At 40.3% G+C, this 13,596-nt stretch overlaps 1 long non-coding RNA gene across 1 annotated transcript; it reads right to left on the bottom strand.

Moving 5' to 3' along the window:
- Positions 1-3,594: 3,594 nt before the first annotated feature.
- On the bottom strand, positions 3,595-13,360 carry LOC134295482 (uncharacterized). Its single transcript, XR_010002075.1, has 3 exons — positions 12,156-13,360; positions 10,443-10,515; positions 3,595-4,492 (listed from the first exon to the last, which is right to left on the bottom strand). It is a non-coding gene; the product is annotated as an uncharacterized LOC134295482 (long non-coding RNA).
- Between the last annotated feature and the right edge of the window lie 236 nt (positions 13,361-13,596).

A 13,596-nucleotide genomic window follows, 5' to 3' on the forward strand; every position in this document is an offset into this window, starting at 1 on the left:
AACATTCTCCTTTTTCAAAGCTTTCTCTCCCCCCCTTCCTTCCCCTGTGAAGGGGACTCCCAGCATCCCCATTTCTCCTTATAAACATACAGTCAAAATCCTGGTTTACTTTTATAGTAAAGGCACTCTCACTCTCCACAGTTCCCCAACAATCTCTTTTCTTCCTTTCGGGTCCTTCTCCCTCCCTTTCCCTGAGTGCATGCGTGTGAATTTTTTAAAAATCCCTCTAACTGCCTTTAAATATGAGGAGGGCACTACATAGTCCAGGGGACCTTCCAGGCACAGCTGAAGAGATCCAGAGGACCGGACCCAACCACCTGACTGAGGACATCAGACCAGACTGCAAGACCCATAATCCATACCTGCCACCATGAACAGTTCTAAGACCTGGGTAAGGGCTCTCGGAGTGCGCTGTGGATTTCATGCAGCAGCTAGAACCCAGAGGCCATTGGAGATGGTCCTGTGAGGGTAAGCCCGGACCCCCAGTCACCCAGAAGAGACAGCCCCACCTGGGGCTGATCTGAGACCCCCACGGGGGAAGCAGCCCCATCTGCCTGGCTCAGGGGCTAGAGACTAAGACACTGCTGAAAGGATTCTTGCACATGGCAGGCTTTTATGGCCAGACCACCGTATGGTGCCCTCCAGCTGGCCTGGTTCTGCCCTGGCAAGGGGCTGCTGAGTGCAGGTCTGCCTTTGACGCTGCCAAGGAGGCCCTCATGACATCACCAGGGGACAGAATTGGCCGCCATGGCAGGAGATGTCCCAGAAGAAGTGAACAGGATTCTACCAGTGACCACCATGAGGGAAGGATGTTCCGCCCTCACCAGAGCTGTGCCAAAGAAGAACCCCAGGACTGCTGGAGCCCTCACAAAGTATGAGTGACTTCCCTGACTAACCCCACCATGGGAGGGAGGGGGGGCTTATAATCTGTCCTTAGTTTCCCTAGGCACTCTCTCCTTTCCGTCTCCTCTGTTGGAGTGCTGGACCTGCCTGCAGTCACCAGGAGGCGCCGTGCTGTGAGGCGCAGAAGCTGTGCCCAGTTGCCCCCAGCTGCCAACTACAAAGGGGGGCCCAAGCTGCAGCCAAGAAAAGGCAGCCAAATGGGAGTACTGCATCACAGCCTCCATCATCCCCAACCCTCACCACCTCCACCTTCATGCTCCATTTCCCATGACTCCAGACCAAGGGACATCTGTTTCAACACCATGGGATCACCCACCACTGACTGAACCTCAGCTTTCACCTCTCCAAGCTCCTGCCCTCCAACAAAAAGGCACAATCTGATCTACCAAGGCAGAGGCCCTGCATGCAGTGAAATGTCAGGGCTTTGGGAAATGTTCATAGCCATTTCCAAGCCCCGAAGGGGGGAAAATGTGATCGATGTGACCACCCCCCCCCAGGACTTTGTAAAAGATAGTTCAAAAATCAAGACTTTATGTTCTATATTCCATATATTTATAGTAGAAGGTGATTGAGACTTTTTACTGGAGTTTACTGTGACTCTCTGCACAAAAGGTGTTTGACCTTTTAGCCTGAGGCAAGAGATAACAACTTCATGAATTGTAAAATCATGCTGCTAAAACTCCACTTTTATGGATTTCCACGCTGGGTTCTCCAGATGTTATGAACTTTGTTCTTATCAAATATTTTCAATTGTTTATATCATTCATGATTCCCCTTTATGCAATGTAACTCACTTTTATGGATTCTCCCTTATTTCCAGGAAATCTATCTATCTGCCTATATGTATTTGTACTCTTTGGGATCCCCGGAAAATATGTATTTTTCCCAGCATGGTTTATATTCCAACTTTATTTTATTTTTCATTTTATTTCATATAATTGTCAAGTCATGAAATCAAATAGGAAATATTTTGAACTCAACCTGAACCCCAGAACTTATCCCATTTCCTATGACCCAGGCTTCCCTTCCCAAAAACAAAAGGATAATCTGCCACCGCTAAACCCAATCAAATTCAAATTGCATGGACAATATAGGGCTTGAGTCGCCGAATTCGGAGTGTTGACCTAAAGGTGATTCGCCCCAAGGCAAACATTGTCATATCTCACCCAAAGGAAAATCCAGGACACCTCAGGAAGGCGCCCTGCGGAGCCTGTCAATATGGCTCATCACCACCCATCTTTGCTTCCACCTCTGACACCCCAAGGCATATCTAAAATCTGTATACATGACAGAAACCCGGACACCCTTGATTGCTGCCATTAATCACCCTTTAGAAATCGGTCTAGCAGGACTTAATCCGACAGTTCCTGCCCTGTCACCTCATTGTTTCAATAACTCCCACCTTCTCTTTCCTGATTGGCCCGAGTAGAGACAAAAGGCAGCTTCCTATTGGGCCAACGGAGCAAGGCGGGAAACGAAAGCCCGCCTCGTTCAACCTTCTAGCCTATCAACGATCAGATGGGCGGGGGAGCAGGGCGGGAAATTCAAAGGGCTGTCAGACTGAAATTTTGTATAAGTATGGCTTTATTTTGATTGTATGGTACCCTAGTAGACCGAATGATCGCTACTAGAGTCCTCTTCAGCTGAATTGCTCAATAAAGACTCCTTGGCGGATTTTCCTTCAACTTTGGCGGACCTTCTTCATTTCGGCTTCAGGTTGTATTGTGGCTCGTAATTCTCCCTTTGGCTTCGCCAAGGTCCGTTCTCTCAGGACCGGATCGGGTCTCTCCTTAAGGGCCCGATCCCCTAAAACGCGGTCGACAACACTCTAGATCACAGTTTCTTGAACTTTATCTGCTCATGAGCCCTTTCTGCCTGATAAATTTTTAGTGACCCCCAAGTATATAGGTGTATAAAATAGGTATAACAATTAAATATTTACTAAAAAATAAATCAGCATTTCAAGGCTTGCTGAACTGGCTGATTTTGTGGAGCACAGCTGAAGCATTTTGTGCAGAGTTCACTGTAAACATTGAATGTTGTTGCTAATGGATTCGTGTAAATGGGTGGCATTCAGAAATCTTTTACTTTTGCTAAGTTTTTCATGACCCCAACATTGAGCTAAGCGTAGGACCCACAATTTTAAAAGTAATGCTCTAGACCAGTGGTTCTCAAGCTGTGGGTCCCCAGATGTTTTGGCCTTCAACTCCCAGAAATCTTAACAGCTGGTACACTGGCTGGGATTGCTGGCAGTTGTTGGCCAAAACACCTGGGGACCCACAGGTTGAGAACCACTGTGCTAGATTAGAGGGCTTTTCAAGATCAAGCCCTTTCAAGATGTGTTGTCCCATACATAGACGATTGTAATTCAGGGCTTCATGGGCAATAAACAACCAATTTGCCATCTCTGAAAAAGGACAAGGAATATTCTAGTATACAATATGGCCCCTGTTGGGAATACGTTCCCAGACTTCACGTGGGATATGTGAAACCATAGATAATAATGAACCCTATTAAAATGAATGACTAATGGTCTTATAATACCATAGAGTATGTTGGAAAACCTAAAAAATTCCAGATGTGAATAAATGAAATCACAGGTGTCTTTCTATAGAATGGATACCATTGCTGCTCACAGGACAGTATGTGTGCAAGTATTTATTTATTTATTTACAACACTTCTATCCTGCCTTTCTCACCTGAGGGGACTCAAGGCGGCTTACAGAGACTGGCAAAATTCAATGCCCAGAAATTCAATAATTCAATAAAATCAAGCAACACATTTAAATCAATTAACAATACTTAATAAAAGTATACTTTATATTTGCATAATAATAATGAAGAAGACAAAAAACTATGGATAGATAGCATTTGGATTTCATTACATCTTCACATATAATTTTGATGCCATTGTAAATCAGATATTGCCAAACATAAAACAACTGCAAATCCCAAAGCTTTTAACGCAATGTCTTTAGGAAAACAATTTATTTATCTAATAAAAGTCACATAGTCCCGATAAAGGCACAGGCATAGAAATGTCATCTTTTTAAGCATTCAAATCATCCCATTTTATCTGTCTGATAAAACACTTTCAGGATGTCAAAACCCCTGAGCCTTTCAAAGCCAACTTTTCATGGATTAGAATGAGAGAGGCAATGTAAACTTTCTAACTAGCTCATTTTGGCTGGGGTTTCTCGAGGCAGATGTTACAAATGACATGGCTTGCCTGTTCTGGGCCTTGGCATGGAAATTATTCACCACGGCAGACGTGGGCCTTTCAGCTTTACTGCCAGTTATGAGCTTGTGATTAACACACGACACTGCCCTGAATAGTTGTTGCCTTCCCTCCCTCCTCATAACTACTGGGGATGGGGACTGGTACAGAATGATAAGGATATTCTCCCAGACAGATTATAGAGAGAAAGACAGCTCTCTTTTTCTTCCTTTGTTCACCTGGTTTCATTCTACCACCTATTCAATGCAGGAGTCTTTATTTTCAACTGGTTCACCCATGGTCTTCAGGAGCCCTGCCATTCTCCAGTTTGAGCTTCTCAAATTGCTGTTCAGATGGACATTTGAAGATACCCTGGAGACAGATTCACAGTTATGGCTGCAGCTATTAACATGCAGTGTTTATTGCTGCATAACCAAAGACGATGTGTGCATGCCCCCATATATCCTGTGTCATTTGCTCCACCAGTCTATTTTAGGACGAGGCATTCTTTTGCATTTGCAGCCAAAAGATTAACTGTTTTCTATTCTTATGCTACCATTTCAGTGCAATACTATGACATCTGTCACCCAACCTTCATGTGATGTTTATGACACCAGAGGCCTGCATGGTTATTAATTTAGCAATGAGGAAGGCAGCTATTCCATCCACTTTATGGGCAGATATGGGCACTGCTGTGTTTGGAATGTGCCAATACATTTCTAAATGCTTTAGTAAGAATACATTATGTAAAATTATGCAAATTTTAATATCTTGGAAAATTGGCATATATTGTTGAGCTTTTAAGTGCTGAGCTTTCAAAGAATTTTATTTTTATTTTATTTTTGCCGTAAAAGCTTGCAGTAATGGAAGGAGGAAATGTTATGGAGAACATAAACACGGGACTTTACATTTATCTCTGTTGAATTATATCTTATTCTTTTTCACCTAGGCTAGAGCTTCTCAAGCTATCTGATATAGTGGACCAGTAATATGGCCAGGGACGTAAACTATATTAGTGCCCAGTCACTAAAACAATTTCTTTCTTTCTACAACCTCAGTATGGATCAGCAACGTATCCATAAGCCACCACTTGGAGTACACAATTGTAGACTATTTAGAATCTTAACTCTAGATCCTTGGAGTATCGGCCTTTATTTTTGGGTGTTAACTGATTTTTTTATCAGAATGTTTGAATATGGGCAATGGAATTCCACATAGTAACCTATGGATGCGAGAGTTGGACCATAAGGAAGGCTGAGCAAAGGAAAATAGATGCTTTTGAACTTTGGTGCTGGAGGAAAATTCAGAGAGTGCCTTGGATCATGAGAAGATCAAACCAGTCCATACTCCTGGAAATAATGCCTGACTGCTCACTGGAGGGAAAGATATTAGAGACAAAGATTAACTACTTCGGCCACATAATGACAGAAAAGCTTGGAGAAGATAATGATGCTGGGGAAAATTTCCTTAGTAAATCACCCAATGTTTCTGTTATCATCAATATTTTGTGGGTTTCTTTAACTACACGGAATTAGGTAGTTAATCTCACAGAAGTTGCAGGACCCTATGTGGGTTCACACAGGAAGATACGCGGAGATTGCTGCTGCCTATATGCACTGTAATCATTATTCACCTGTCTAAGGACTTCATTGCACAAACTATTCCAGCTATTCACATGATCTTAGATAGTGGATACATACTGGGATGCACACTTTCATTATTGTCCTTCTCTTCATTCCTGCTATTGCACCATATTGCCAACATGTGATCCCACAGTCACACTTCTGCATGCTATCAAACCGCAGCCTCCCACACTTCCATTGCTCTGTAATTTCTTTTATTTTTAAGAACAATTTTGCAGTTTAAGAACAATTTTGCATTTAAGGCCAACCAACAAAAGGCAAATGCAGTGATACCTTGAGTTAAGAGTTTAATTTGTTCTGTGATAAGCTCTTAACACAAAATGCTCCTATCTCAATGTGAATTTTCCCATTTAAATGCTATTGATCCATTCCGGCCCCCTGAAAACCACCCCCATTTTTGGTTATGTATTTCTAAATAAGAAAATGTATTTTATAAATAAAAAATAAGTATAAATTCACATTCACATGGAACAATAAAAAAGGAGGATAGATATTAAAATGGTAAAAGCACAAAGTTGTGGCAAGGAAGCACATTTGAGGCAACAAAATGTGTATTGGCCAGTGTAATAGCAAGGCATAACCTGCATATTCACATGGAACAATAAAAAGAAAGATCAGCTTTAAATGGTAGAAGCACAAAGTTGTGGCAAGGAAGCACAAAGAGGCAGAACCATATTTTCTTCATAGTGTACTCATTCCAGCCTCCCTCCCTCTCTTCTTCTCTCTCCCTCTCTCTCTTCATAAAGCTAAACATACCAGGAATAAAAAACCACACAAAATCAACTAACCCAAAGTTCTTCAAAGTGGACAAGAACAAAGTGGACAGCAATCTTCCAAAGTTGGCAAGAACTAGAGGCATGGAAGCATGGAGGCTTCTCCCATGAAGCCCTAAAGCCCTGTACTCTTGCACTAGCACTCCATTCTTGGTACTCATATGTCAAAGCAAAACCCGCACCAAACATTGGCATATAAGTCAAAGCACTCTTAGTTGGGATACTCTTAAGCTGAGGTTCTGCTGTATAACTGAAAAAAAATAAACAGAAAACAGATAGGTCAGGAATAGCAAGATGGATGAGTGAGAGTGGGAGAGGATAATATCTTTACTGTCACAATGCCACCATTGTAGCAGAAGGGACCCATTGCACAAAGTAGTTGAGAAGAAAGTTCTGGTTGATAGCTTTTGCCTATTAATAATACGGGGCAGGTTAATCATGGGGAGGAGCCAGACCAGCAGCAGGATGTCTATGGCATTGTGTGATAGGAACCGATGGCTTCAATGTTGGTTTGCCTGCCTCATGCGATGAAGTCCCGAGATTGGCCCATATATCTGAGGTTTGGCACCCAAATCACCTTGATTTGGCCTTCATTGATGAGGCTCTTTTAATAAGCAATGCCATAAACTGAAACTGAGGCTTTTGACATGCAGAGCATGTATTCTGCAAGTGAGATATAGCCCTTCCCAAACCATTGTCTTCATTGGGCTAGCGCCAAAGGGGATGGAGGCTGCACAGCTAGCATACTTGGTAGATTGTTCCCTATGCTTTAATTTACTAAATGTAATCATTAGCTACAATTAAAAGTGCAACACTTTATCAAGGTTTCCCTTGAAGATTAGAAGTGCAATTAGCTTTGTTTTAACTATAGGGAAGCTTCTAATGTTTGCCTACTTGCTATCTGTTTGTTTCCATTCTGACTTAATAAACACTTAAGGAGAGAGAAAGAGAAAGAGAAATAATTCTGGAAACTATTTATAAAGCAGATGAATACAAAGATAAATAGATGCCTCATTTCCCCTAGCAATACAGGAGGAGAAAGAGAAATAAACGCCACAGCTGTCTTTTGGAGGAAAAAAAGATGGCTAATGTTTAGGTTCAGTTATCAAAATCCACAGCATAGAGGCTGTCGGCTTTTGAAATACATAAACTGTTTCTGTCCTTTTTTGTTTCTATGGAAACTGAGTGCTCACTGCTCACTGCAGTGTGTATGTGGAGGAGAAATCTGAAATTGTTGAAACAAAAGAAGGTGTAGAATGGGGGCAGGGAATCTATACTCCAAAATCAGGGAATTGAAATTCTTTTTTTCCTGCAAGTAAACAGAGTGTCTCTGAGTTTCTGGCAGATTTGATACAGGGCTCGGATTGATTCTGCTTGGCAATGAAAACTTTCTGGTGACAAATCTATTAATGTGAAAATTTTGCTTCCTTTATAATGGGCATCTCGCTGTAAGATGCATGCAAGGCTACCTTCCAGGATGCCACCAAGCCATTTCTGGCCATTTCTGCCACTGCTCTTGGTGAAAACAGAGGTAATAAAAGTGTCTGTCATTGTACTCTTGGGACCGATTTGCAAAGATCTTCACAATTAGTAAGGCATGTAAGATGTTCCACACTGCATCACAAGGACCTCATGATTAATTAAGCCTACATAATGTATTTATTTACTCATTAAATATATTCAAAGCCTATGCACAAAGGTGTCGCTATAATTGAGAGTTAAAATGAGGGCATCCCTCCACAAAGAATTATGCCTCCTCAAATGAAATCCTTCAGTCCCTGAATTTTTAGCATTGCAGGAGAAAAGACACTAAAAACTATTCACAACTTGAACTCTTATTATATTTGCAGTGCTCATATTTTCTTAGTAACTATGTCTGTTGCTTTTCTTTAGATGCCTAAACAGAAATGGTAAAAATATAGAACCCAAAGGAATGTTTCATGGGAAAAGAGGAAGTAAAATTCCTTTTAAAGTATTTTTTTAAAAAGGACAATACAAAGAATAAGTTCATAGTATATAACAATAAAGCTACTAAATCTTTCAAAATTAAATCTAAAACGATCACTTTAACCTAACACAAAGTTACACTAATGTACTTACTAGACATACAACTTCAGAAACTAATCTACAAAACTCACATTCACAGGCTTCTGTTTTTTACCCCATATTATCTTACTCCACAAAGCTAAATTCTTATTTGGGTGGCAGTGCCCTCATTTTGCCTTCCCCTTCCTATACTTCATTTCAAGGATGAGTAACAACAGTCACCACCAACAGCCATTTGTATACAGGTGTATCAGAGGAAGATGAGAAGCAGAAACATTTTCACCAGACTTGATGAAAGATCACCTCCCTGAAACATTCTTCTTTCACCACTGAAACTCATTACAGCAGGGTGCTGGGGAGGGCGATGACTTTGGAAAGATGTCTATTGCATCCCATAGGTCTCATCTGTACTGTGTTCAACTCTGGGCAGTTCATTTGAGGAAAGATATAAATAATTTGAAGCGGATTCAGAGAAGGCCAACCGATGAAAACACACAAAATACAATAGGACTCCTGTATCCATGTGATATAAGTTCCTGGACTTCACATGCATATACAGAATCATGGATGATAACAAACCCTATTGAATTTAAGGACCCCTGATCCAAGAAAACCATAGACATTCACTGTATGACCTAGAAAATGCCTAGAGATGACATATTTTTGTCAGAAGTGTCGTCTGTCAGGGGTGCTTTGCTTGTGCTTTTGGTGCACAAAAGCAAAAGGAGGTTGGACTAAATGGCCCAAGGGGTCCTTCCAACCTTCTTTATTATTTTTTATTATGATTATGATTAACATTGAGGGTGTATTTGTTCCTGATTGGGTTTTTTTTTTTACTTCAAAATAAGATATGTACAGTGTGCATAGGAATTTGTTCATAGGTTTTTTTTTAACTATAGTCCGGTCCTCCAATGGTCTGAGGAACTGTGAACTGGCTCCCTGTTTAAAAAGTTTGGGGACCCCTACCCTAGACGGTTCAAGTCCAGGCTATTTGGCTAACTGCATCCCCTTGTACGAACCTGCTCAAGCCCTGAAATCTTCAGAAGAGGCCCTTTTCTCGGTCCCACCTCTCTCTCAAGTTGGTAGGAATGAGAGGGTGGGCCTTCTCAGTGGCCACCCCTGACCAGGGAAGCGAAAATGGCCCCCCTCTGCTGTCCTTTCAGTGCCAGGCTAAAACCTTTTTATTCAGGCAGGCTATTAAAGAAGACGTTTTTAAGATCACTTCAGGGGGTGCTGTTGTTTTTAATTCAGGAGATGCTGTGGGTGGGATTGAGAGGAATATTAGTTTTAAATGCCATTTTAGTATATCTGCTGTATTTTAATGTTGTGTTTATCATACTGCTACTATTTAATTGCTTTTAATTGCTTTTTTAACTTTTATATTGGCACCTTTTAAACTATTGTGGGGCCTTAGCTGCCTTGAGTCCCCACAGGGAGAAAGGCAAGGTATAAATAAAGATAATAATCGAACAATCAAACAAACAAACTTGTGGGGATTTGTAAAAGGCACCATGATGTAATGGTTTGACTGGAAAGACATGTGTCAGCAGCTGAATGGCTAAGCATGCCAGGAGCCAACATTCTGATTGGCTACTGTCTCTGGCTTGCTGCTGAGAGAAACGGTTTGAGCAGGCACTTTTGCCTCAGAGAGTGAAGAGGTAACAGCTATAGAATTAATGGCTGCTGACTCTCTGAAGCCTGATCATTTTTCAGGCAATGAGGCAATATTTAAAGGCTGTTTTAAAAGGACTGTTTGTTCCCTCTCTTTTCTGTAAGAAGGCAAAGAGACTACTGTATATATTGTTGCTCTGTTTGACCTATTGAACAGAAGTAAAGTTAACTATTACTTATTTCACAAACCTGAGTGGCACGTTATTACACTGCAGGGTAAACTTTGGTTCAGAAGCCGTGGAGTGTTAGCTGCCTTGAGTCCCTATGCGGAGAAAGGAAGGGTATAAATAAAGATGATAAATAAATAAACAAACAAATAAACTAATCAGATGTGTCTCTACTGAATACGAACAGAATGGCAAATAGAGAGACAATACCTAGACTTAACTTTCTCCAAATGGCTGAAAATAAACATTATAGTATAATTATCCTGATTTATCTTTTGGTGGACATCACTGACCAAAGACACATTAATCTCACTGTGTCTTCAGTGCAACAAGCCATACTGGCAGGACATAGGAAGCTGAATAATTGCCTGACTGTACCTGAAGCTGTTCAATAATTATAATAAAATGGGAAAACTGGAGATAGACTGATAATCTTCATCTCACTTTTGATGTTTTGTTAAAGCAAGGATTGAACCATTCTATCTTGGTCCACCGAATATGCTTCCCTTGTTAAATGATGAATTAATAACTCAAGGCAGCTTCTTAAAACAGCTTGTCATCAGCTACGGTGATCATGAGTTCAGTTTTCAAGTAGCCATCCATATGTTTTAAAGCAAGTACACTCAATACAAATAGAGATGAGTGATTTAAACCTGTCAAAATAAGCAGAAGGTATGCGTTCCAACTACAGTTGAAGCAATGAGCAACAGCATCAAGTAACAAAATAATTCCCATTCTCTTATGGGTCAGATTTCCAAGAGCAAAGCAGATAATTATAAGGCAGGGATAATCCAAATGCATATTATTAAAGGGATTGTACCTCCTGGCCCTGATCCCAATCCATATGTTTTACATGATAAATGTACAATTGTGGTTTGAGGCTTCTATGGATGCATCAACACTGTTGAATTAGTTGTTTGACACCATTTTATCAGCCATGGATCAATACTCTAGAATCCTGGGATGTGTAGTTTGGCGAGACATCAGCACACTTTGGCTAAAGACCTTGTAAAACTACAACTACCAGGATTTCATAACATTGGGCCTTGATAGTTAACATGATGCCAGACTACAGTAATTCTATAGTGTAAATGCACCCTAGGTTAGTGAAATGAACATTTTAATTTGAACTTTAAAGGAGTGTTGACACCCTATCCATAAAACAAATTCCTTTAAAGTTTGGACTGGAACCCAGAATGTATTCACTGCAGCACTGCCATGGATGCCACCAGCCATCACTGGGATCTTTCAGTGCAATGTGGAAATCATACAACTGATGTGTTTTATGATATTTTTATTTATTTACGATACTTTTACCCCACCTTTCTCACACTGAAGGGGACTCAAGACAGCTTCACAGTGTGGCAATAATTCAATGCCTTTTAAAAACAAGTACAAAAATAGTCATTTAAATAATAATAATAATAAACATTAGAATATGATTAAAACACAATTAAAACTATAAACATTTAACTCTGTCAGCAGAATAAATCACATGATCCAAGAGCGTTGGGCCTCCAAAGGGAGAGAATTGTTAGGGGTTCAAAACAGCTTGAATTCCCCTGTTGAATAGTGGAAGGGACTCTCCACTCCTGTTAGGGAGCCAAATACCTTTTTGCAGTGAGGTGGTCTCCTCGGGAACAAAAACAACACGCAGACAAAAAGCTGTTTGTTCCAACTGGAAGGCTATTCTTTCTTAAGTTGCATTAATAGTACAAACAGTACAAATACTTACGCAGTATTTACAGTATGTACAAACTCTCTCTCTCTCCTATCTTCATCCACCAACCTCCAACCTGCATCAACTCAACACAGAGTTACTACAATCTATGTACTACAGTCTAAGCACTAGCTGCCACACCCCAATTACATTGACATCTTTGGTTAAGCCTGATCCTGTTATCACTTAAAGAAATGCAGTGTAATTTGCAAATCCTGACAAAACCTCCACAAGTTTAGTGCAACAGCTGAAAAGGCACTTACCTACATCATATTTCTTCACTGTGGGACATAAGAGACCCAGCAGAGCTCAATCCCCAGGCAAGTTGACATAGGGAAAGATGGAAAGGAATTGAACCACTGTGACCTACTGTGTTCTGGTCCAATCTGATGAGTCTGATTCAGTAGGATACTATGATTAATAATATCAAAAGCTGCTGAAAGATCCAGTGACTACAAGTTGATCATCTTTTTTATTCAGGAATAGTCTAACACACTTAAAATATATCCAGTCTAGCATTACTGGCAGTAAATTTACTCCTTCACCCAGGAGGAGAGATAATTCTCCTTCCAACGCTCACTTGGCCATCCAAATGCACACATTGGGGGCCTGATCAGTCAAAGCTTTCCTTTCAGTTTAGAATATAATTAGATCGTCCTCTATGCACTAAATATTTGCTTAACAAGGATGAAATCAAATTATACTGATCTTGACATACTTTTTAGTATTTTGTTAAATATTTTGATTAACATTCTAACAGCTCCTGTCTTTCTTTATCAGATGTACTTTCCCCGTCAGCATGAAAATGAAAATCAAAATGCAAAGTATAGTACCTGCTGATTCTGAAGTGCTTCTAGTTTGTGTACTTACTTACATATTCTGCACTTCTAGATGTATTTAGTGGAAAGAGTTTTAAGTGTGCTTCACCATTACTCTTACTAAAGCCAATTAATGACCCCGAAAGATGTTTGAAACACTTAAGCTGCATAAATAGGAATAGATTACCTGTACTAGTAAATAACTCAAACCACAGCTTCTAAAAAGGGAAAATTTTATATGCACCACATCTTGGTATACTATACCTCTTCTCTTTGTCAGTGCAGTTATCGATCATGAAAGTTTTATCTTTATCTTTATCTTTTACCCATCTATTTCCCAAATCTGGAAATGAAAATTTGCTTTGATACAAATAAATCCTAACATAAACAGAACTATAAGCAAAACAACTCCTGTATGACCAATTGTGTTGAAGTTATGAAGTGTTAAAACCTCATCAATCAAAAAGTATCTGTGTTTCAGATATCTTGTTAGGTTCTTAGTAATCAATGGGGGAGTTGTTCAAAGAATGGTAGTTATGATTTCACAAAAAGTCATGAAATAAAACCCATTTGCAGATGTCATATGGTATGGGTTTTGCATATGAAAATGTGTGTATGTGTGCACACCATTCTGCATT

This window comes from Anolis carolinensis, chromosome 1 (genome assembly GCF_035594765.1).
Source record: "Anolis carolinensis isolate JA03-04 chromosome 1, rAnoCar3.1.pri, whole genome shotgun sequence".
Lineage (NCBI taxonomy): Eukaryota > Metazoa > Chordata > Lepidosauria > Squamata > Dactyloidae > Anolis > Anolis carolinensis.